Source organism: Callithrix jacchus, chromosome 8 (assembly GCF_049354715.1).
Source record: "Callithrix jacchus isolate 240 chromosome 8, calJac240_pri, whole genome shotgun sequence".
In the NCBI taxonomy this organism is placed as follows: domain Eukaryota; kingdom Metazoa; phylum Chordata; class Mammalia; order Primates; family Cebidae; genus Callithrix; species Callithrix jacchus.
Genome location: NC_133509.1, coordinates 108,704,924 through 108,728,779, shown reverse-complemented (window position 1 = coordinate 108,728,779; position 23,856 = coordinate 108,704,924). Strand labels below are relative to the sequence as shown.

The 23,856-nt window shown below is 47.0% G+C and overlaps 1 long non-coding RNA gene, 1 other non-coding gene and 1 pseudogene across 2 annotated transcripts; 1 reads left to right on the top strand and 2 right to left on the bottom strand.

The window, feature by feature from the left end:
• Nucleotides 1–3,023: 3,023 nt before the first annotated feature.
• LOC100407830 (ferritin, light polypeptide pseudogene) lies at nucleotides 3,024–3,609 on the top strand (annotated as a pseudogene).
• Nucleotides 3,610–8,790: 5,181 nt separating this feature from the next.
• Nucleotides 8,791–8,891, bottom strand: LOC118145426 (small nucleolar RNA U13). Its single transcript, XR_004730541.1, has one exon. It is a non-coding gene; the product is annotated as a small nucleolar RNA U13 (small nucleolar RNA).
• Nucleotides 8,892–11,301: 2,410 nt separating this feature from the next.
• LOC103795844 (uncharacterized) lies at nucleotides 11,302–23,832 on the bottom strand. The gene is made up of 3 exons (XR_001914035.4): nucleotides 23,565–23,832; nucleotides 21,953–22,042; nucleotides 11,302–11,956 (listed from the first exon to the last, which is right to left on the bottom strand). It is a non-coding gene; the product is annotated as an uncharacterized LOC103795844 (long non-coding RNA).
• Nucleotides 23,833–23,856: the final 24 nt, after the last annotated feature.

The following is a 23,856-nucleotide window of genomic DNA, read 5'->3' as shown; positions in this document are numbered from 1 at the left end:
GGATTCGCAGATATTTATTTTACACTTTGGGTTGTAATCCTTGGTGACATTATTCCAGCCTTGGCCTGGGACACAGTTGACTCCTGTACCCCTTTGCCATACCCTCATCTGTGTAGTATTTTTTTCTAAACTCAATTTTGTGCAGACTTTGGCACAAGCTCCTCCCAGCTTCTCTGAGCCCAGCTGGCACCGAGATGGGTGTGTCAAGCGGATGTTGCAGTGCTGCGCCAGCCTGGGCACGTCTGCTTATGAAGAGCAAAGCAATGAAGAGCCGAGAGCTTCCTGCAGTTGCGTGTACCAGCCTCCATAAACCACCAGGCCTATAACAGGGAACACCACCGGCAGAGTGATGACATTGTCTTGTTTGTTTAATATTTGTCCTAAGTTTTAGTTGTTTATTGCCTGATTTTTATGTTTATGATGGGGACAAAAAGCAGTCGTTAGGTATTTTGAGAGTTACTCATTCAACTTTGAAACAAATACTTCTACTACTTCTCCTTTCTAGCTTCTAGATTGGTTTAATTGAAGGCTATTCTAATCTCAAAGCAGAAACTGAAAAAAAATCCTTTAGCAGGAGTTCAGAGCACAAATCCTGGATCTAGGGGCTGCCTAGATTTAAGCCCTTGACCTTGGACAAATCACTCTTCTGTCCCTCAGTTTTCTCATTTATAAAAGGGGATGTTAATGATGGACCCACTTCAAAAGGTTTGTTAAGTGAATTAATAGATGCAAAGTGATTAGGACAGGGCCTGCCACCTTGTGAGTGCTATGTAATAGTTTTCCGTGGTGGCTGTTGTTGGGTCTCACTCTGTCACCCAGGCTGGAGTGCGGTGGTGTGATCACGGCTCACTACAGTCTCAACTTCCTGGGCTCAAGCAATCCCCCCACCTCAGTCTCCTAAGCAGCTGGGACTACAGACATGCGCCACCATGCCTGGCTAGCTTAAAATTTTTTTTGTAGAGATGGGGTCTTGCTATGTTGCTCAGGCTGGTCTTGAACTGCTGGGCTCAAGTGATCCTCCTGCCCTAGCCTCCTAAAGTGCTGGGATGACAAGCAGGAGCCACCGTGCCCAGCCGGTAATAGTTGTTAGCATTATTATTTATAACCATCCATCTGTATGATCAGACTTTTCTCAGAACCGTATGTACCAAAGCAAAATACAAAAATAAGTTGGATGCAGAGACTGAAATGAGACTGTGAATTGGTCAGAACTCTGACATTAAAATGCAACAGAAACTGGCTCTGGATGATTTTAAGCAGAAGAGGTATTGACGAGAAGGATGCTGGGCAGCCCACAGAGTGAGTCTCTGCGAAGGCTGAAGAGCCAGGTTCAAGGCATGAATGAAAACAAAGGGTGCCAGACAGCAGCCAGGAGCATGGCCAGAACTGTGGTGCAGAAGCTATCGAGAGAGTCTTGGCCTGTTCTCAGAACCCTGGGCAGCTGTGCCACAACCATGTTTGGGGTCTGAACCATGACCCTGCTGCTGTTGCCCTGGAATCTGGACAAGGTTGCAGCAGTTATGGCCACTTCCACCAGGAAAGATTCGGTGCTGGGCTCTGGCTTGGTCCAGGCTCCTCAGTCCAGGCCAGTGCACCTGATTGGCCCAGCCCAAATAGCTTGACTACGCCCTGCAGCTAAAAGAAGCTGAGAAGTATCTGGTGTTTTCAGCCTTTATGTTGACAGGTAAGCAGTAGGCTCCAGTTTCCACTAAGATGCCAAAGATAGGGTCTTCCACAAACCTGGGAAGGGACTCCAAAACTGGGTAGCCAAAAAGTAACAAATGTTACTCATCACCCTGCTTTCAAATTTTGTTCCATCATATTGGCATCATTGTGGACTAACAATAAGCACTGACCCAGTGCTCTTGTATCCCTTGTCTTTTTCCTTTTTTAAAAAATATAGCTGGGTGCAGTGGCTCATGCCTGTAACCCCAGAACTTTGGGAGGCTGAGGAAGGTGGATCACGAAGTCAGGAGTTCAAGACTAGCCTGGCCAAGATAGTCTCTAGCCTGACATGGTGGCAGGAGCCTGTAATCTCAGGCACTCAGGAGGCTGAGGCAGGAGAATTGCTTGAACCTGGGGGGCGGAGGTTTCAGTGAGCGGAGATCATACCACTGCGATCCAGCCTGGGCAACAGAGTGAGACTCCATCTCAAAAAAAAAAAAAAAATTAGAGATGGGATCTCATTATGTTGTCCAGGCTGGAGTGCAGTGATGCTATCTCAGCTCTCTGCAACCTCCGCCTCCCTGGTTCAGGTGATTCTCCTGCCTCAGCCTCTTGAGTAGCTAGGATCTGCCTTCCAGGTTTAGTTGATTCTCCTGCCTCAGCCTTCTGAGTAGCTAGGATTATAGGTTTGCACCACCATGCCTGGCTAATTTTTGTATTTTTAGTAGAGACAGGGTTTCACTATGTTGGCCAGGCTGGTCTCGAACTTCTGACCTCAGTGGATCCTCCCTCCTTGACCTCTCAAAGTGCTGGGATTCCAAGCTTGAGCCACTGCACCTCTCAAAGTGCTGGGATTATAAGCTTGAGCCACCGCACAAGGCTGTATTTTTCCTTTTTTTTTTTTTTTCTGAGATGAAGTCTCACTCTGTCACCCAGGCTGAAATGCAGTGGCGCGATTTTGGCTCACTGCAACCTCTGCTGCTCAGGTTCAAGTAATTCTCTGGCCTCAGCCTCCCGAGTAGCTGGGATTACAGGTGCCTGCCACCATGCCAGGCTAATTTTTGTAGTTTTTAATAGAGATGGGGTTTCACTATGTTAACCAGGCTGATCTTGAACTCCTAACCTCATGATCTGCTAGCCTGGGCCTCCCAAAGTGCTGGGATTACAGGTATGAGTTACCGCTCCTGGCTGTATTTTTCCTTTTTTAAAAAAATAGAGATGGGGCAGTTCAGCAGTCCCGCGGATCTGTCTCTTGCTTCAACAGTGTTTGGATGGAACAAATTCCAGGGACTCTTTCTTCCAGCCTCTGACCACCCTCTGATTGCCTCTCCACCTGCAACCTCCGGGACCATCTTCTCGGCCATCTCTTGCTTCTGGGACTTGTTTTTGTGGTTAGCTCCTTCTTGCCAACCAACCATGAGCTCCCAGATTTGTCAGAATTATTCCATGCACGTGGAGGCAGCCATTGACCTCCTGGTCCATGTGTACCTGCAGGCCCCCTACACCTACCTCTCTCTGGGCTACTATTTCGATTGCGATAATGTGGCTCTGGAATGCTTGAGCCACTTGTTCTGCGAATTGACCAAGGTGACGAGCATGGGCTACGAGCATCTCCTGAAGATGCAAAACCAGTGCGGCAGCTGTGCTTTCTTCCAGGACATCAAGAAGCCGGCTCAAGATGAGTGGGGTAAAACCCTGGACACCATGGCAACCGCCATGGCTCTGGAGAAAAATCTGAACCAGGCCCTTTTGGATCTTCATGCCCGGGGTTCTGCCCGTGTGGACCCCCATCTCTGTGACTTCCCAGAGAGTCACTTCTTAGATGAGGAAGTGAAACTCATCAAGAAGATGGGTGACCACCCGACCAACCTCTGCAGGATGGCCGGCCCACAGGCTGGGTTGGGCAGGTATCTCTTCGAAAGGCTCATTCTCAAGCACAACTAAGAGCCTACAGAGCCCAGCGACTTCTGAAGGGGCCCTTGCAAAGTAACAAGGCTTCTGCCTAAGCCTCTCCCTCCGGCCACTAGGCAGCTTTCTAACTACCCTAACAAGCCTTGGAACAAATGGAACTAAAGCTTTTTAAAGCAGAAAAAAAAAGCGTTGGAATCTCACTTATTGCCCAAGCTGGATTGCAGCAATGATTTGCAGGCAGACCACAGCTCACTGCAAACTCAAACTCCTGGGCTCAAGTGATCCTTCTGCCTCAGGCTCCCAACTAGATGGGACTACAGGTGAATGCCACCATGCCTGTCTAATTTTTTTTAATGGAGTCTTGAACCTCTGCCTCCCAGGTTCAAATGATTCTCCCACCTCAGCCTCCCAAGTGGCTGGGATTACATGCATGTGCCACTGTACCCCTCTACTTTTTGAATTTTTGGTAGCAATGGAGTTTCACCATGTTGGCCAGGCTGGTCTCGAACTCTTGATTTCAGGTGATCCTCCTGCCTTGGCCTCCCATAGTGGTGGAATTACAGGCATGAGCCACTACACCCAGCCTAATTTTGTATTTTTTAAATCAACTGATGCCAAAATGGACACTACTGTCATGTGGAGTCTTTGAAATTTTTTTGCTTTTAAAAAGAATTCTTCATGTTAGAAGGTTGCAAACCCTGAACATCATCCCAACACTCCTTTCCAAAGTGGAGATATGGAGGCCCAAGGGGTGAAGTGACTTATGCAAGGCCACACAGTTGGTTTAGCAGCAGGACTGGGCCTCGTGCTGCGGTTCTCAGTGTCGCCTCATTGCTGTGCTGCCAGCAGCCAGCTCAGGAACAGGCCTGGCCCTCCAGCCCCATAACCACTTCCTTCTCCAAGCAGATCTTGACAGGAACCCAAGCTGCTCTGGAATACTGGCCTGTGGCTGCTGCTGCTTCTTTCCTCAACTTTATCTTCAAGGATGGGAAGTCCCATCCTAGCTCCTCCCTGGGGATAGGAAGGAAAGAAAAAAAAAAGAGCAAGGCTGACAATAGCCCCTGCACTGGTGCTGCTCTCCTCCCTGATGGTGCTGGGCCTTAGAGGACCTCGCCTAATAGACTCTGACCTCTGCTGGGCTCCACTCAGCCTCTTCTCAGAGTTGCTCACCTCCTGTTCTCACCTTTGACTTGCTCCAGATCCTAGGAACCAGAGTGCCTGGTCCTGCCTTCCTGCCCTGATTCCCAGTCCCACACTTTGGTCACATCCTGACATGGGCTGTGTGTACGCAGCACCGGAACTGCCTGTCTCCTTGCCCGGCAAGCCAGATCTGGACCCAGACACTCCTTAGGAAGCTCTGGAAACAGGGCTCATACCCTACCTTCCCCGGCATCCTCAGCACCCAACAGAACCTGGCCCTGCAGACCCTCATTGAAAGGATGAATGACCTGTTCCATTCGAGTGCTGCCCATGCCTCAACATGACAAATCAGAGCAAAGGGAGGCGGAGGTGCTGAGAGGACATTTCTACCAAACTCTGGGCAACTTCTCTTATACACTACCTGGGGGGATTTCTGTCTTGTATTAAGACAGGTTCCTTAGATCTGAAATCAAAATGCCATAAACGAGATCTGGGCTGTGACCTGCCCAGGCCAGAGCAAGGAAAACTGGTCTTGGAATCCAGAAAGGACTTCAGGATTAGGCAAAGTCTGCTGAGCTAAACCAAAAAGTGAGTCATTCATTCATTCATTCATTCATCCATCCATCCATTCAATAAATACGTGTTGAGCACCATGTTTGTCAGGTTCTAAGAGAGGTTCAATGGTAAATGAGACATACTCTCTGTCCCCAAGGAGCTTAGAATGAGGAAGACAAAGCAGAGAACTGGTGTCTACAATAGATTATGATGTGGGCTGGAATAATAATACCTAACATTTGGCTGGGTGCTGTGGCTCACGCCTCTTATCCTAGCACTTTGGGAGGCCGAGGTGGGTGGATCACCTGAGGTCAGGAGTTCAAGACCAGCCTGGCCATCATTGCGAAACCCCATCTTAAAAAATAATAATAATAACATTTATGGAGTGTTCACTATATGCCAGATTCTGCATTAAGCTGTTGATGCTGCATTGTTTCATATAATCCTTATAGAAACCATATTAGTAGATATTATATTATCTCTGTCTTACAGATGAGGAAATGGAGACACAGAGAAGTTAAGTGACTTGCCCAAGGTCACACAGCTGGGGCATGTAGCATACCAAGAATTTAAATGCAAGCTGGCTCACACCTGTAACCCAGCACTTTGAGAGGCCAAGGCAGGCGGATCGCTTGAGGCCAGGAGTTCAAGACCAGCCTGGGCAACATGGTGGGACCCTATCTCTACAAAAAATACAGAAAATTAGTCGGGCATGGTGACATGCACCTGTAGTCTCAGCTACTTGAGAGGCTGAGGTGTGAGGATCACTTGAGCCCAGGAGGCAGAGGTTGTAGTGAGCCCTGATTATGCCACTGCATTTCAGTCTGGGTGACAGAGTGAGACCCTGTCTCAAAAATAAATAGGCTGGCCGGGTGGCTCATGCCTGTAATCCTGGCACTTTGGGAGGCCGAGGCGGCAAATCACAAGGGTCAGGTGTTCAAGATCAGTCTGGCCAACATGGTGAAACCTGGTCTCTACTTAAAATACAAAAATTAGTTGGGCGTGGTGGTGGATGCCTGTAATCCCAGTTACTCAGGAGGCTGAGAGGCAGGAGAATCTATTGAATCCAGGAAGCAGAGGTTGTAGTGAGTCAAGATCATGCCACTGCACTCCAGCCTGGGTGACAGACTGGAGTATAAATCAATCAATCAATCAATCAATCAATCCAGGAAGTTAGACTCCAGGGCCTGTGCTTCCAGAGGAAAGCACAGGGTATTATCAGAGCACAGAAAGAGGTACCCGACAAGGGAGGGCAAGGAGGGCTTCCTTGAGAACACATGTGAGGAGAGTCCAAAACAACCAGGCAGAATTGGCAGAACAGGGGAGGAAAAGGCATTCCAGACAGAGGGAACAGCACGTACAAAGACTGGCAGCAGGAGGCCATGGTGTGTTAATTACTATTTAGTGAGTACCAACTGTGTGTCAAGGACATCTAGAAACCTTCAGGGATTGTCATCATTATCAAATGACTGGCTCATCTGGGATGAAGAGACTGGAGAGAGAACAGGCTGGAGGCACCAGTCCACAAAGCTCTTTAAAACCCAGGCTAAGGAGTCAGGACTTTATGCACAGGACAGTGGGGAGATCCTGAAGGATAAGCAGAGAGGTTCCTTTTTGTTTTCTTTCTTTCTTTTTGAGATAGAATTTCACTCTTGTTGCCCAGGCTGGAGTGCAATGGTGCGATCTCAGCTCACTACAACCTCTGCCTCCTGGATTCAAGCGATTCTCCTGCCTCAGCCTCCCGAGTAGCTGAGATTACAGGCATGCACCACCACATCTGGCTAATTTTATATTTTTAGTAGAGCCAGCTTTCTCCATGTTGGTCAGGCTGATCTTGAACTCCCAACCTCAGGTGATCCACACGCCTTGGCCTCCCAAGGTGCTGAGATTATGGGCATGAGCCACCGCACCCAGCCAGGCACAGTTTCCTAATCAAGTTGTACCTCAGTAAACTCACTTTGAACCATACTAGTTGAAGGAATGGAGGCACACAAGGCTGGAGGGCATGCTAGGTGCCCAGTCAGGAGATGATGGTGGACCGAAGTGGGGATTGGCAATGGTAGGAGGGAGAAATAGCCAGGTTTGATTACTTCATTGTAGGGGAGCTCACCATCAAACCAGAAGATTGGTGGGGGCCAAGATACCAGCCGAGCCTCAGAGGGTCAAGGGTCTGCAATGGCCCAATGCCAGACAGTTGGTCACAGTCTGAACAGGTGAGTAGATGGGAGGAGAAAAACCCAGCAGGAGTTGGCGGGGACCCAGCAGCAGGAAAGGACTCCAGCCCCTGGGGGACTGATGAAGAAAGAAAATTTTCCGCTGGACAGCTGGGGACAGGGGAGACAATGGAAAACTGGAACCAGAAAGGTGGGTCCCTCAGGCTGGCAGCCAGACTGAGGATGCTCAGCTTTGAGAAAGGGATGGAGTTCCTTTTGTGTCCCTCTTCCTCCCTGGTTCTAAATACCCCCTTCCATGGCAGGTGGATTCTGTTTTTGTTTTTGTTTTTTGAGATGGGGTCTCACTCTGTCACCCAGGCTGGAGTGCAGTGGTACAATCTCAGCTCACTGCAACCTCTGCCTCCCAGACTCAAGCCATCATCCCGCCTCAGCCTCCTGAGAAGCTAGGCCCATAGGCATGCACCACCATGCCTGGCTATGTTTTGTATTTTTGGTAGAGATGGGGTTTTGCCATGTTGCCCAGGCTGGACAGGTGGATTCTGTTTAATCAGGTTGGGTGAAGAGGGGTAATGTGGTAAAAGGGAAAGGACAGGAGCTTTGAAGTCAGAGAGAGTGAGTTGAATCTCATCCTTGAGCCACTCACTAGCTCTGTGACTCCAGGTAAGTTGCTCAACCTCTCTGAGCCATAGCTCATTCATCTGTAAATGGCCAGGAATCAGGATCAGAGAGTTAAGAAACGTGCCCAATATCACATTGCAGTACTTTTCCAAACTTTAGTCTTGCATCTTCTGCACAATTTTTCCTCTGTCAAATGACCACCTATACTATTTTTTGCTTAATATTTTATTTAAATTAGTCTCCTTTATTTTTTTTTAACATTAATCAATATACTCTTTTATTTAACAGGTGGGCTAGGCGCAGTGGCTCACGCCTGTCATCCCAGCACTTTGGGAGGCTGAGGTGGGCAGATCACTTGAGGTCAGGAGTTCAAGACCAGCCTGGCCAACATGTTGAAATCCTGTCTCTACCAAAAACACATAAATTAGCTGGGCATGGTGATGCATGTCTGTAATCCCAGCTACTCGGGAGGCTAAGGCAAAGGAATCGCTTGAGCCTGAGAGGCAAAGGTTGTAGTGAGCCAAGATCTGTCTCAAAAAAAAAAGATGAGGCCTCACTATATTGCTCTGACTGGAGTGCAATGGCTATTACCCACAGATATGATCATAGCACTGTACAGTCTTGAACTCCTGGTTGCAAGAGATCCTACTGCCTCAGGCTCTCAAGTAGCTAGGACTACAAGAACACATCTGATTCCAATGTATGTTTTTCTTTTTCTTTTTTTCCACATCAGATAGGTAATGTGCTGACAATATAACAAGGTTTGAGTGAGGCACATCTCACATGAGAGTGAAAACCAATCATCACGCTTATGAACTACAAAAGGATGCCAATTTACTTTTTTTTTGAGACAAGGTCTCACTCTGTCATCCAGGCTGGAGTGCAGTGGTGTAATCACAGCCCACTGCAGTCTAGACCTCCCAGGCTCAAAGTGAGCCTCCTGCCTCAGCCTCCTGAGTAGCTGGGACTAGAGGAGTATGCCATCATGCCTGGCTAAGTTTTTTTATAGAGACAAGATCTCACTATGTTGCCCAGACTGGTCTCAAACTCCTGGCCTAAAGCGATCTTCCCACCTCGGCCTCCCAAAGTGCTGGGATAACAGGCGTGAGCCACGGTGCCTGGCCTCAATTTACTTTTTTTTTTTGACGGAGTTTCGCTGTTGTTACCCAGATTGGAGTGCAATGGCATGATCTCGGCTCACCACAACCTCTGCCTTCTGGGTTCAAGCAATTCTCCTGCCTCAGCCTCCCGAGTAGCTGGGACTACAGGCGCGCACCACCATGCCCAGCTGAGTTTTGTATTTTTAGTAGAGACGGGGTTTCACCTCGTTGACCAGGATGGTCTTGATCTCTTGACCTCGTGATCCACCTGCCTCGGCCTCCCAGAGTGCTGGGATTATAGGCGTGTGCCACCGAGCACGGCCCTCAATTTACTTTTTAAAACAGCTTTGTTGAGATGTAATTCGAATACCATCCTGCTCACCCATATAAAGCTTATGAGTCAATGGTTTTTTTTTTTAGTATATTCACAGAACTGTGCAACATTATGACAATCAATTTAGAACATTTTCACAATTAATTTACATTTAAAGGAAACTTTACATCATTCTCATAAGTAGAAAACTTGAATTATTTGCTACAAATGAAGGCAAAACAAAAATAAAGCAAGGAGAGCTGGGCAATGTTATTAAATACTATCTAGTTAGTGCTGCCTGTGAAGTATCTGAGCTTGAGACTTCTCTATTTGCCAAAAAAGGAGGATAAGAAGCATTAAAGAGTTGTTGAAGACACACCAGTTCTAAACTGAGACTCTCTCTTTGATATCATCAGAAAAATAAAAAGAAAACTGAAAAGAAAAATTACTTTTTCAATATAATTCAATACCACATCTCTGAGCCATCCTAAATCATATTAAGTCTACGACCCCACCTGCCTCCTCCAGGTAATTTAAGTGACTTGCCCAGTGTCACACAGCTAGGTAGTGGCAGGCCAAGCCTAGAATTCAGGCTTCTTCTTCTTTTTTTTTGATACGGAGTTTCGCTCTTGTTGTCCAGGTTGGAGTGCAGTGGCGTAATCTCAGCTCAGTGAAACCTCCACCTCCTGGGTTCAAGTGATTCTCCTACCTCAGCCACCCTAGTAGCTGGGATTACAGGCACCCACAACAACGCCTAGCTAATTTTTGTACTTTTGGTATAGATGGGGTTTCATCATGATGGCCAGGCTGGTTTCAAATTCCTGACCTCAGGTGATCTGTCCACCTTGGCCTTCCAAAGTGCTGGGATTACAGTCATGAGCTGCCACGCCTGGCCTAATTCAGGCTTCTTAACTGCAAATGCTATGTCCTTTCCAGTACATCATAGTGCTCTTTGCAATCATGATTTTAAATTAGGTCAGGTGCCTAATGTGTATGCTAGGCAGTCCTGTTGCAGATTTATAAAGCACAAATTTTACAGCTAGAAGGCACATCAGAAACAATCTAACTAATTTCATTTTACAGATGAGACAACCAGTAAGTTTCTTCACTTAAGCATGTTTAGAATTGCCTGTCAGTCAATCAGCTGGAACATACAACCAACAATATAGCTATAAACAACCCAGAATTACAATGATCTTTCTCTGGTTTCAGCCTTAAATCAAGCTTCTGGAGGTCTCAGCCCTGTCACCGGGTCCTGGTTTAGCTTCAGTCTTGCTCTTTTTTTTTTTTTGAGATGGAGTCTGGCTCTGTCACCAGGCTGGAGTGCAGTGGTGCGATCTCAGCTTATTGCAACCTCCACCTCCCGGTTTTAAGCAATTCTCCTGCCTCAGCCTCCCAAGTAGCTGGGACTACAGGCGCACGCCACCACACCCAGCTAATTTTTGTATTTTTAGTAGAGATGGGTTTTCACCATGTTGGGCAGGATGGTCTCTATCTCTTGACCTCATGATCCGCCTGCCTCGGCCTCCCAAAGCGCTGGGATTACAGGCGTGAGCCACTGTGCCCGGCCCAGTCTTGCTCTTTAATTTGGTCTGTTCTCATCTCTACATGAGTAGTTTTACCTTGACCTAAACTGCCTAGGTGGCTTTAACGATCACAGGGGTGGGGGAATTTGTTGGTGGATTGAAGAGTGTGTTATATGAGAAAGAAATGAGAGCTTGTCAAGAATTTTGGAGGGTTTAAAATTTTATCCTGCTTGCAAGCTACCAAGTGAGGCTGCGCAGTTTCATGGATGCTGGCAGAAGACACAAGACTTCTAGGTGTGTTCGAGACAAAAGGTTTTATTTACTCATAGCAATAGCAATAGCAAAAATATCGACATTATCTTGTGCTGCTTTCCTCAGTCCCAGTTCCCAAAGGCAATGCAAAGGGGGCCAGGTGACATCTGTATACACAGCAAAGCACATCACAAGAGAGCACAGCTTTAAGCTTGCGGAACCAGAATTTTTTTTTTTTTTTGAATCAGCATCTTGCTGTATCACCCAGGCAATCATAGCTCACTCAACCCTCGAACTCTTGGACTCATGCAATCCTCCCGCCCCAGCCTCGGTGTGAGCCAAAGCACCCTGCTCAGAATCTTAGCTATAGACAGTAAGCATACTTTGCTTTGCTCTGGGAAAGAAGCTCTCTTAAAAAGTTGGTCTGAGGCCGGGCGCGGTGGCTCAGGCCTGTAATCCCAGCACTTTGGGAGACCGAGGCGAGAAGATCACCTGAGGTCAGGAGTTCGAGACCAGTCTGCCCAACATGGTGAAACCCCCGTCTCTACTAAAAATACAAAAATTAGCCGGGCCTGGTGGTGGGCACTTGTAATCCCAGCTACTGGGAAGGCTGAGTCAGGAGAATCACTTGAACCTGGGAGGTGGCAATTGCAGTGAGCCAAGATCATACCATTGCACTCCAGCCTGGGTGGCAGATTCCATCTGAAAAAAAAAAAAAAAAAAAGTTAGTCTAAAACAAACGGCAGTGACTCTGCTTGCAAGGCATGCAGACATGGAAGAGAGACCCATGGAGAACTGTCTTCCAACAAGAGTTAGTACATACAGTCTATGGAAAGTGAGCTCACAGTTCTCTGCTATACTGGAAGGCACAGGGTGGGGAAGACAGAGAAGCAGAAGCCCAAGTCCACTAGTGCTTTCTGTTCTATATTGATTCTTATTGGTTTCGGTTATGGAAAGGGCATTTGGAGTCTTGCTTGTGGATTTTGTCACGTGTCTTACGTGATGTATATAGCCCTCAATTCACAACCTTGACAGTGTTGAGGCAATTCAAATCATTCCTTTGCATAGCTATTAGAAACCCTATAAATCATTCCTTTGCACAGCTATTAGAAGCTCCATAAATCCACAGATGGGAGAAAGAATATAACCTTTCAAATGTTATCTGCTTCCTGAAAATAATGCATGCTGGGAGAACTCACGGTGGCCACACTGCAGTTGGTTGAGGGATGTTCACCCATCTCTTGTATCATGTTTATCAATCCCTAAAATAAATGTGGTAAGATCTGACAGTCACCATGATGCAGTCAACAAGATCCTTGACTTGGTCTAGCCTCTCATCTGAAATGAGGACTACATGGGTCATGAAGTAAGATGTTATTTGTTATGTGGGGTCTACATCTGAGGCAGGTATTTTGTATCTATAACCAAGACCTTGAATCCAGGCCTCTGGCTGTCAGGACTAATGGCTGTTCATTTTATTCCTCTGTCTAGAGAAGAATAAATTCCTAGGCTAAAGAAAGGCCAGGCCAGGCACGGTGGCTCACACCTGTAATCCCAGCACTTTGGGAGTCCGAGGTGGGCAAATCACGAGGTCAGGAGTTCTAGACCAACCTGACCAACAAGGTGAAACTCGTCTCTACTAAAAATACAAAACTTAGCTGGGCATGGTGGCACACACTTGTAATCCCAGCTACTCAGAAGGCTGAAGCAGGAGAATCACTTGAACCTGGGTGGCAGAGGTTGCAGTGAGCTGAGATCACGCCACTGCTCTCTAGCCTGGGCGACAGAGCAAGACTCCATCTCAAAAAAGAAAAAGAAAGAAAAAAAAAAGGCCAGGTGCGGTGGCTCACACCTGTAATCCCAGCACTTTGGGAGGCCAAGGCAGACGGATCACCTGAGGTCAGGAGTTCGACACCAGCCTGGCCAACATGGTGAAACCCTGTATCTACTAAAAATACAAACATTTGCCGGGTGTGGTGGCCCACATCTGTAATCCCAGTTACTTGGGAGGCTGAGGCAGGAGAATTGCTTAAACCCAGGAAGTGGAGGTTACAGTGAGCCAAGATTGCGCCACTGCACTCCAGCCTGGCGACAGAGCAAGACTGTCTCAAAAAAAAAAAAAAAAAAAAAAGCCAAAGCAGCTGAGGACAGGAGCTCATTGATACTGCTGGAACCATACCAGGACCTGAGATGTGGACCTGTGACCCAGAGGAATTCTGTGGCATTCCATGGGTCCTCAGGCTCTTTTCAAGCAACTCAGATGGGAGTTAACCTATTGACTGGACTCAGGCAATGAGTTCCTGGCAGGTGAGTCAGTGGCCACACCCTCTAACTGGGGGCAAAGGGCAAAAATTACGTCAGTAACACAAGGCCAAGCCAGGCACGGTGGCTCAAGCCTGTAATCCTAGTGCTTTGGGAGGCCGAGGTGGGTGGATAACCTGAGGTCAGGAGTTCAAGACCAGCCTGGCCATCATGGTGAAACCCCATCCAAAAAAAAAAAAAAAAAGAAAAAACACAAGGCCAAGCACAATGGTACAGGGCAAAGACCATTCTAGTGGGATGTCCTTAGCTAGTGATTCTAAAAGAGTGGTATGGGGACCATAGATGTTCCAGCAGATGTGGTGGGCTGCTCTAGATATAAATATAAATATAATTTAGAGCTGGCTATCCAAAGAGGTCCTTCTAGCTCATTGCCTCCTGGGGAATTCTGTTTGGAATTGGAAAGTAAAAGGGGATAAATTAGAAGGATCATGGAGTCTTTTGTCTTGTCCAAGCCCTCCCTAAACTACACCTTTTATACACAGTTCCTTGGAGCTATTGCAAAGAATTTCAGTTCATGAAGATCCCTGAAGTTCTGCAGCCTCCCATGGACTCTATATACTGCCACACACCTGGTTGCTATAATCCCCAGATTTTACTACACCCAGGAGAGACAGACTTCCTTCTTCCCAAGAGGAGCTGTGGACCCTAAAGTCATCTCACAAATGCCTAGCAACCTCTTGGCCTATATACCCAAATGACACCTCCCACATTATGCTAAGATTGATGTCCCAGGACCAATATTTATTACTGGAAGAGGGCTGTGAAAAGACTTCCTCTCCACTGTGCAGTGGGCTCTGACCTTTGCACTGTGCCTGCCAATAAATATTCACCTATCTCAGACAGGAAAAAGCACCTTGTGTGGGGTGAAAAATCCGGGCTCCAGCACGACTGGCCAACCTGGGTCCCAGAATTGCCATGCAAGTTGCCTTGATCCTTGAGTTTGTGTTTTTCTATCCATTGCGAAAGATTTATCGACAAACTCTGGGTGGTTGTACAGCCTTGCTGGGCTCCTGTGGTCAGCAAACGCACAGAATTTCTACAGCATCTTTGGACAGCTGACTCTGGTTTACTTTTGTTAACCATTTCTTTTTTTTTAAGAGGTGGAGTTTTGCTCTATCGCCCAAGTTGGAGTGCAGTGGTGCAATCTCGGCTCACTGCAACCTCCGCCTCTGGGTTCTAGCAATTCTCCTGCCTCGGCCTCCTGAGCAGCTGGGACTACAGGCGCACACCACCACACCCAGCTAATTTTTTGTATTTTAGTAGAGATGGGGTTTCACCGTGTTGCCCAGGATGGTATTGAACTCCTGAGCTCAGGTAATCTACCTGCCTCAGCCTCTCAAAGTGCTCAGATTACAGGCATGAGCCACCACGTCTGGCAGACTCATATCTAAGAAGGCTTTGCCTTACCCATTTCTACACTTGGACTCCACACTGTGGCCTGCTAAGCTAACAAGTCTGAGAAGGGTTGGGCGTGGTGGATCATGCCTGTAATCCCAGCACTTTGGGAGGCTGCGGTGAGCGGATCACCTGAGGTTGGGAGTTCGAGATCAGCCTGACCAACACAGAGAAACTGGTTTCTACTAAAAATACAAAAAATTAGCGGGGGTAGTGACACATGCCTGTAATTCCAGCTACTCCAGAGGCTGAGGTAGGAGAATCTCTTGAACCTGGGAGATGGAGGTTGCAGTGAGCCAAGATTGCACCATTGCACTCCAGCCTGGGCAACAAAAGTGAAACTCCATCTCAAAAATAAAACCAAAAAAATCCAAGGAGAATCTTTAAGAAATAATGTGTGAATTAGAGATCATCCCTAAGCAGGAGATGACAATCAGATTGTACTTTCAAGATAGTGTCTCAGTGCCAGGTATGGTGGCTAATGCCTGTAATCCCAGCACTTTGGGAGGCAGGCAGATCACTCAAGGTCAGGAGTTCGAGAACAGCCTGGTCAACATGGTGACACCCTGTCTCTACTTAAAAAAACTAAAAAAATCAGCTAAGGCAGGAGAAGTGCTTGAACCTGGGAGGCAGAGATTGCAGTGAGCCAAGATCGCACCACTGCATTCCAGCCTGGGTGAGACTCTGCCCAAAAAAAAAAACAACAAAATGATACTGTCTCAGAGTTTGGGACTCAAGCCATTGGCTTTCTAGCGCTTGTTACTTTGGAAACCTTTGGGTGACCTGGCATCCTGGGACTTTGCTTGGCCCACCTAGTTTGACTTTCTGCTCAGATTCTTACATGAAAACCAGGGCTTCTAATACCTGGTGTAAACACTTCATGGAGAATACCACATTTAGAAGACATCCCTGCATAAGTTTTCTATGGCTACTGTAAAAAATTACCACCAACTTCGCAGCTTAAAACAACACAGACTTTTTTACTTTACAGTTTCATAGGTCAAAAATCCAATGCAGGTTTACCAGGCTAAAATCAAGGTGTTGGCTAGATCATGTTCCTTTCTGAGGCTCCAGAGAATTTATTTCCTTGCCTTTTCTGGCTTCCAGAAACTATCTGTATTTCTTGGGTCATGATCCCCTTCCTCCATCTTCAAAGCCAGCAATGCTATATGTCTTCAACCATTCATTCTTAAATAATCACATCTCCCTCTGACTCTGATTCCTCTTCCGCCTCTTGCTTCCACTTTCTAAAGAACCCTTGCGATAACAATGAACCTACTTTGATAACCAAGGATGATTGCTTTATTTTTTATGTATTTATTTTTTGGGGAAGTGAAGTCTGGTTGAATAATTGCTTTATTTTAAGGTCAGCTAACTAGCAAATCTTAATTGCATCTGCAACCTTAATTTCTCTTTTGTCATGCAACCTAACATATTCAAATATTCATTAGGATATGAACATTTGGGAGAAGATCTTTATTCTACCTATGCAGTTCCCTTCTGAATTACTTTTGGACAATCAGAGGTAAGTAAATGAAAAGACTTGTTCAGCATCTGTCTTCCCAGCTGGACTGTGTTTTAGGGGGTGGGGGTCAAGCCTTTAATTTAGATTACATCATCTTTTTTTTTTTTGAGGTGGTGTTTTGCTCTTGTTCCCCAGGCTGGACTGCAATGATCTCAGCTCATTGCAACCTCTGCCTTCCGGGTTCAAGTGATTCTCCTGCCTCAGCCTCCCAAGTAGCTGGGATTACAGACATGCACCACCAGACCTGGCTAATTTTTTATATTTTAAGTAGAGATAGGGTTTTACCATGTTGGTCAGGCTGGTCCTCAACTCTTGACCTCAGGTAATCCACCTGCCTCAGGCTCCCAAAGCTCTAGGATTATAGGCATGAGCCACTGCACCTGGCCATAATGTAGATTACATCTTAAATGTGCAATTTATAACTGATCCAGTCCTCCTCATAAGCTGATGATGGTTGGGGGGATTTTTTTTAAACTTTTATTATTTTATAGATTTTAAAATACCAGATACTGAATTTTTTTTTTTTTTTTTTTTGAGACGGAGTTTCATTTGTTACCCAGGCTGGAGTGCAATGGTGTGATCTCTGCTCACTGCAGCCTCCGCCTCCTGGGTTCAAGCAATTCTCCTGCCTCAGCTTCTCGAGTAGCTGGGACTACAGGCACACGCCACCATGCCCAGCTACTTTTTGTATTTTTAGTAGAGACAGGGTTTCACCATGTTGACCAGGATGGTCTTGATCTCTTGACCTCGTGATCCACCCACCTCGGGCTCCCAAAGTGCTGGGATTACAGGCGTGAGCCACTGTACCTGGTGGTTGGGGGAGTTTTTAATTGACAGTTTGAGAGTGTGAGAGACATGTGATGTTGATATCCATGTAGACGCCTTTGTCTGGTAAATGATTTTTTTTTTTTTTTTTGAGACGTAGTCCCACTCTGTTGCTCAGGCTAGAGTGCAGTGGCGACCTCAACTCACTGCAACCTCTGCCTCCTGGGTTCAAGAGATTCTCTTGCCTCAGCTTCCTGAGTAGCTTGGATTACAGGCGAGTGACACTGCGCCCAGCTAATTTTTGTATTTTTAGTAGAGACAAGGTTTCACCTTGTTGGTCAGGCTGGTCTTGAACTCCTGACCTCATGATTTGCCTGCCTTGGCCTCCCAAAGTGCTAGGATTACAGGCGCGAGCCACCACACCCAGCATCTGGTGAATGATTTACTTATTTAACTGAAGCTTATAGAATGCTTATATGTAAGAGCTTGACAAACTAATTTGATTCTCACGACAACTTTATCAAATATGTGCAATTGTTATGATCATCCTTGTTTTAAAGATAAAGAAACTGAGGCATAAAAATACCAGTAACTCATGCAAGGTCAACAGATAGTATGCAGCAGAGATGGGCCTTGCAGCAGGGCCATCCTGAATCCTTGTTCCTAAGCACCATACCAAGCTGCCTTGTCCTCTGGGTTTCTGCTTACTCTTTAGGCCTCGATACTCTGGTAGGCAAACTTGTGGTCAGTTCTTCAGCAAAGCCAACCCCCTCCCGCTAACACTGGTTCCTCCCCCTTGCAACTTGATGCTCATTTCTCCTTCTGTTCTCAGTGGTACAGACCTGTGACCACCTGTGATCTTGCTGTAGGGTCATCTTACCCCATTAGGGCCCTCCGATACACAGCAGGTTGTTGGCTTCCAACATGATACCCATGCCATGCAAGAATCAGGGGGACAAGCCTGGGCACAGTGGCTCATGCCTGTAATCCCAGCACTTTGGGAGGTCGAGGCGGCTGGATCACAAGGTCAGGAGTTCATGACCAGCCTGGCCAACATGGCGAAACCTGTCTCTACTAAAAATACAAAAATTAGCCAGGTGCAGTGGCAAGTGCTATAGTCCCAGATACTCGGGAGGCTGAGGCAGGAGAATCGCTTGAACTCAGGAGGCAGAGGTTGTGGTGAGTGGAGATTGGCCATTGCACTCCAGCCTAGATAACGAGATCGAAACTCCATCTCAAAAAAACAAAACAAGGCCGGGTGTGGTGGCTCACGCCTGTAATTCCAGCACTTTGGGAGGCCAAGGCGGGTGGATAACAAGATCAGGAGACCAGCCTGGTCAATATGGTGAAACCCTGTCTCTACTAAAAATACAAAAATTAGCTGGGCGTGGTGGCACACACCTGTAATCCCAGCTACTCAGGAGGCTAAGGTGGAAGAATCGCCTGAACCTGGGAGGCGAAGAGTGCAGTGAGATTGTGCCATTGCACTCCAGCCTGGGCAACAGGGCGTGACTCTGTCTCAAACAAAATAAAACAGAAAAAAAAAAAAACAAAAAGAATTGGGGGACTCAGGAGAGCTTAGCCTCAGAGCTTCTTTTGCTTACTCAGGTTTTCACCACCAGGTTCACTTTGGCATGGCTGCCCCTGGTTGGATACAGGTTCTTCCTAGATCCCTAATGGGGAGCTGGGTGAGAGCCCCCTCGGTGCGCAGAGCACCACTCATTAGGTAGTGCACCTGTCCAGACCCCATCCGAGACCTGGAGAGGAGGAACAGGCTTGAGACCCTTCTGACCCTCTTCTCTCCCCTTTCCCCTTCCTACCACCCAGCAGGCCAGAACGGACATGGGACTTTCTCTAACTTAGAGTTGGCCTTGCTATTCTTCGTGGAAAGGGCCTCTGCTCTGCTAAGAAAGGACTCCAGGAGCTGGTCATTCAGGCTTGGCCTTTGCTTTACTAAGGAGGGAGAACCTGGAAGGATTTGGAAAATCTCTTAAGTCATAGCTAATCTCTTCAGCTATACAGTGGGACACCAGTACCTTGATGTCTGGCCCATGAAAGACATTCAGTGTGTGGTAGTTATTTAGCACTTCCTCCCTCTCCTCCCCTCCCACTCTCTGTTTTCCTCTGTTAAACATTTCCCAGCTCCTTGGTTTTTTTTTTCCCCAGCCTAGTTCCTGGGGTCTTGCTCTTGTTGCCCAGGCTGGAATGCAATTGTGCGATCTCGGCTCACTGCAACCTCTGCCTCCCAGATTCAAGAGATTCTCCTGTCTCAGCCTCCAGAGTAACTGAGATCACAGGCATGTGCCAACACACCCAGCTAATTTGTGTATTTTTAGTAGAGATGGAGTTTTACCATGTTGGCCAGGCCCAGGCTGGTCTCGAACTCCTGACCTCAGGTGATCCACTTGCCTCAGGCTCCCAAAGTGCTGGGAATACAAGCGTGAGCCACTGTGCCCGGCCTTATTTATCACTCTCCAAACTCAGAACTTTCACACTTCTTTGTCTGATGTAGGAAATTTGTTTTACATTTTGGCTCTTCATGAACATTGTACATAACTGAAACAAATGCTACACAAAACAATACTTATTACTACTTAATGTAGTACATCCAGTTAATTTTTAATATATTCTTTTTTTGTAAAAAGAAACACCCTGGTGGTGACCCATAACCCCTCTCCTCAGACAGACTTACTTGCCCCCTTCTCTGAGATCTCATAGTGCTCTCTGCAAAGCTCAACTCAAATACTTCTCATACTGCATTTTAATGTATGTCATTCTTTCCCATTAGGGATCTGTCCTTTTCATCTTTGCATCCCTAGCACATCCACTAGTAGACACCCAGTGAGTATTAACTGAAGGAGTGAGTGGAAAATGCCTGTCTGTGTGTTCAACAGAACAGAAAAGGATGGTGTTTCCCTCTATTGTGATACACGATGCCTAGTGTGGTGTCAGAGAGCTCAGACCTTGGTGTTGAGCAACCTGGGCTCAGGGAGGAGTTACTATGGATGGGAGTATATACACCTGCTGCAGAGAGGACCTAAATGTGTAGAGAATGAGGACCAGAAACTTTAACCATTTCCCAGCTCCTTGGTTTTTTTTCCCCAAACTGATGTGTTTGCATCCCCATGCTAGAATGCCTTTATGTCCTCCACAGTAATTTAATTATATAAAACTGACTGTATAGACTCAAAATCTGGGGCATTTGGCATTCTTGCAAAGCCAGACTCTAGGAAACATGCTCATTGCTGAAGACACTGGATGTGGTTTAGGTAGCAAAGCAAATGACCTAACAAGCAATATATGTGCTGAGCCTAGTTCCTGTTAAATTAAAAGATTCACGTTCTGGCACATCCACAACCTCACAAGTCATAGCAACCGGATGACGGCATGGCAACACAGCAGCTGCGGCCACTGCACATGAGAAAAATCTGAGCCTAGTGTCTCTGGAGGAAAAACAGAAATGGCCTCTACAATTGCCGGCTTGTACTGGATTGACTGAAGGAAGGGGGCCATGGGGGCAATCACAAGTAGATGCCTGCCCTGGTGGTAACTGCAGTATGACATCTCTCCTGCTTCCTGAAACTTTGTTTTATATTTTAAAAGTAAATAATTCGTTCCAGCCAGAGAGGAAATGTTGCTGAGAGAAAGACACCATCACGTGGACAGAATGTTCTCCCTCACCCTGGCAGCAGTGGGGAGGTGATCCTTATCAGAGATAGTCCACGACTTGCTCTTTAACAGCAGGACCACAAGGCTTTCTTCCTAGTTTTTTGACAGCCCCCCCAAACCCAACCAAAATCACCTACCCCTTCTGGCTACCAGAGCTGAAGGCCCTTCTTGCAAACTCTCCTTCTAGGATGAAGCCCTGACTCCACAGCCACTGTTTGGGCCAAGTCCTAGGGATCAGGGTAAATGCCCGGAGGAGGAGGAAGAGGATGCCTGGACAGATGTCAGTTCTGGTGACACAAAGACATCTGCATGTGCTGTCAGGTAGGTGACACCCAATACCAGGGCTGCCTGGGACCAAGCAGCAGTCCACACCCCCTGACCTAGTTTGAATTTGAGAATGACCCTTGCTCTGCAGAAGGACTGGAGCTGGGCCTTCTGTTCTTGGGGTTTGTGTCTTGCACTTAGATCTGGCTCTGGTCCCTGCTCTCCTTTCCATGTTCTATCAGGAAGGCCGTAGAGTGTTATCACTGGGCCCCCATGGATTCTCTATGGATCTGTGTTATTCATGGCCATGTAATGAATTCCTTAAAACACAGCAGCTTAAGACAACATTTATTATCTTATAGTTTCTGTGGGTCAGGAATCCAGGCAGCTTAGCTGGGTGCCTCTGCCTGAAGGGCCTGAGGGAGGCTGTAGTCCAGCTGTTGGCAGGGGTTGAAGGTCTTATCTGAAGTCTTGATTAATAAGGGGTGAGGGAGAGGCATCCTTTTCCAAGCTCCCTCAAATGGTGGTTGACAGGCCTAGTTCCCTTTCTACTGGGCTGCCAGTAGTTGGCTTCCCTCACAGTGAGTGTTCCGAGAGAGCAAAAGGCATAGAGAGGACCCAATATGGAAGCTGAATTTGTTTTTATAACCTAGTCTCAGAAGTAACATCACATCATTGGCCATATTCTATTAGTCAGAACTCAGTCAATGGATTCAGCCCACACTTAAGGAGAGGGGATTATACAAAAGTATGAATACCTGGAGGCAGAGATCATTGGCAGGGGCATATCTTAAAGGCTGTCTACCACATTGTTCACACGGTACCCTGGTACTCCAGCAACTGCCACCCTATATACAGAAAAAAGCAATGTATGTGTAAGTGTCAGGCCTTCACATGTTTACATTGTCTGCCAATTACTCCTGAGCAGGCAGAAATACTGAATATTCATGAAACTGTGACTGAAAATTTGGAATCACATACGGAACAAAAAAATATTCTGTTCTTGTTTTAGCAAATATAGAGTATCACATGATTGCCTTTAGAAGCCTGGCTGACATATTCTCTCTACTCATTGGTTGCCTTAAGCAGAATGCACTAAGGAATTACTTCTATTTATTCCAAAATTGAAATGGACAATCCTTTCACCATCTCCCCACAATAGTATGATGTAAGAAGAATTTCAGAGAAGTTTAATTATTGAGTCTAATGATCCGTTTATTTCTGAAAGCAATATTATTTTTCTTGCATTGCACATTTTGTATTTATAATGTGCCATTAATATCTTAGTAAAAATCAGAACTAGGGCGTAGCAGCTGCAACGTGGAGGATTTCATGTTGCTAGGAGAGCTTCGATCTTTATACTTCCTATCTTTGGGTGAGTCTGTGGCTTTCCATGAGGGATTAACACACACCTGGGGATCATTTCCCAAATGTCATTTTTCATCAGTCTTACATCCACCTTTCTGAACAAAGCCTTCACTCAAGTCTATGGTTTCCTGTGTTTTCATAAAAAGACGAAGCATTGGAAGGGGGAAGTTTTATCTGGCCAATGTGCTAGGAGAAGCGGTATTTAGGGAAAAAAGGAAAATTGTTGAGCCCTAACTGTTGCTTTTGAACCACCTATTAAAAGGTCCCTGTTTTCCACGACAAGCTACAATGAGGCTAATGTTTCTGTTATGAAAGCCCTTCACTGCAGTTTCGAATGTCCGCTTTTTTTTTTTTTTTTAAACCACAGCAAAGGCTAACCCCATTTTTTCTCCAGCCTTATGGGATCAGGAATTCTTCCTTGAAGACTGTTGTTTAACTACGTGGTTGCTACTTATGCAAAAGGTGGCTCTCTGTTGTAGTTTTTAATAAGGTGAGCACATTTATTTTGAGCAATGATAAACTTCAGGATCACTATTGCCTGAAGCTGCCCTTCTCAGGCCTCTACCCTACCCTCTAAATCACTTTTGACCGGTGATGGAACACGGAATGCATCAGAGTCAATACTCTGTGAGTTGAGTGTAAAGGAGAGATGAAAATCGCGGGGGAGGATTAGAACAGAAACCACTCTGCAGCCCCAGTTTGGGCTCTGAACTAGCCCCCTGAAGTGTGATACCTGGTAAACGTCTTGCTCACTTATACAACCCATAGAATGACGACGGGCATCATACAGACTTTTAGAGAGAACGTGGGGACAGGGACCCTTGTTTTAAGGCCCACTTAAGGCATTATTTAAGAACACACAGAGCACACTGCTTTCTGACATGCCCTTTTTAGCCCAACACCAAAGGGAAAAACTTTTTCTTTCGCGTCCCCCACCCCTCTGTGTACTGGTGTTTCTCCTGGAACACTAGCTCTCCGGGGGGCCCTGAACCCCAACACCACCTTCCAGACCAGCCTGGGAGCAGGGGACTCCAGAGCGGCGACCCACATCGCACTTCGGCGCGGAAACCACGCGGCTGGAGCTAGGCTTCCTTCCCAGGGAGGGTGCAGGTTCGGCGGCGGGCAGCGCAGGGCTGCCCGCACCCCCGCATCCGAGGGCGCGCAGAGTGGGGAGACGGCCTCAGGGGCCTGGGGCGCGCGGAGCCGGGGGCGCGGGCGGGGCGGGCGGCTGCAGGGCCTGGCGCGCCACCGCGCGAGCTGCTGGGTCACCGCCTGGGCCGCGCCGCTCGCTCCG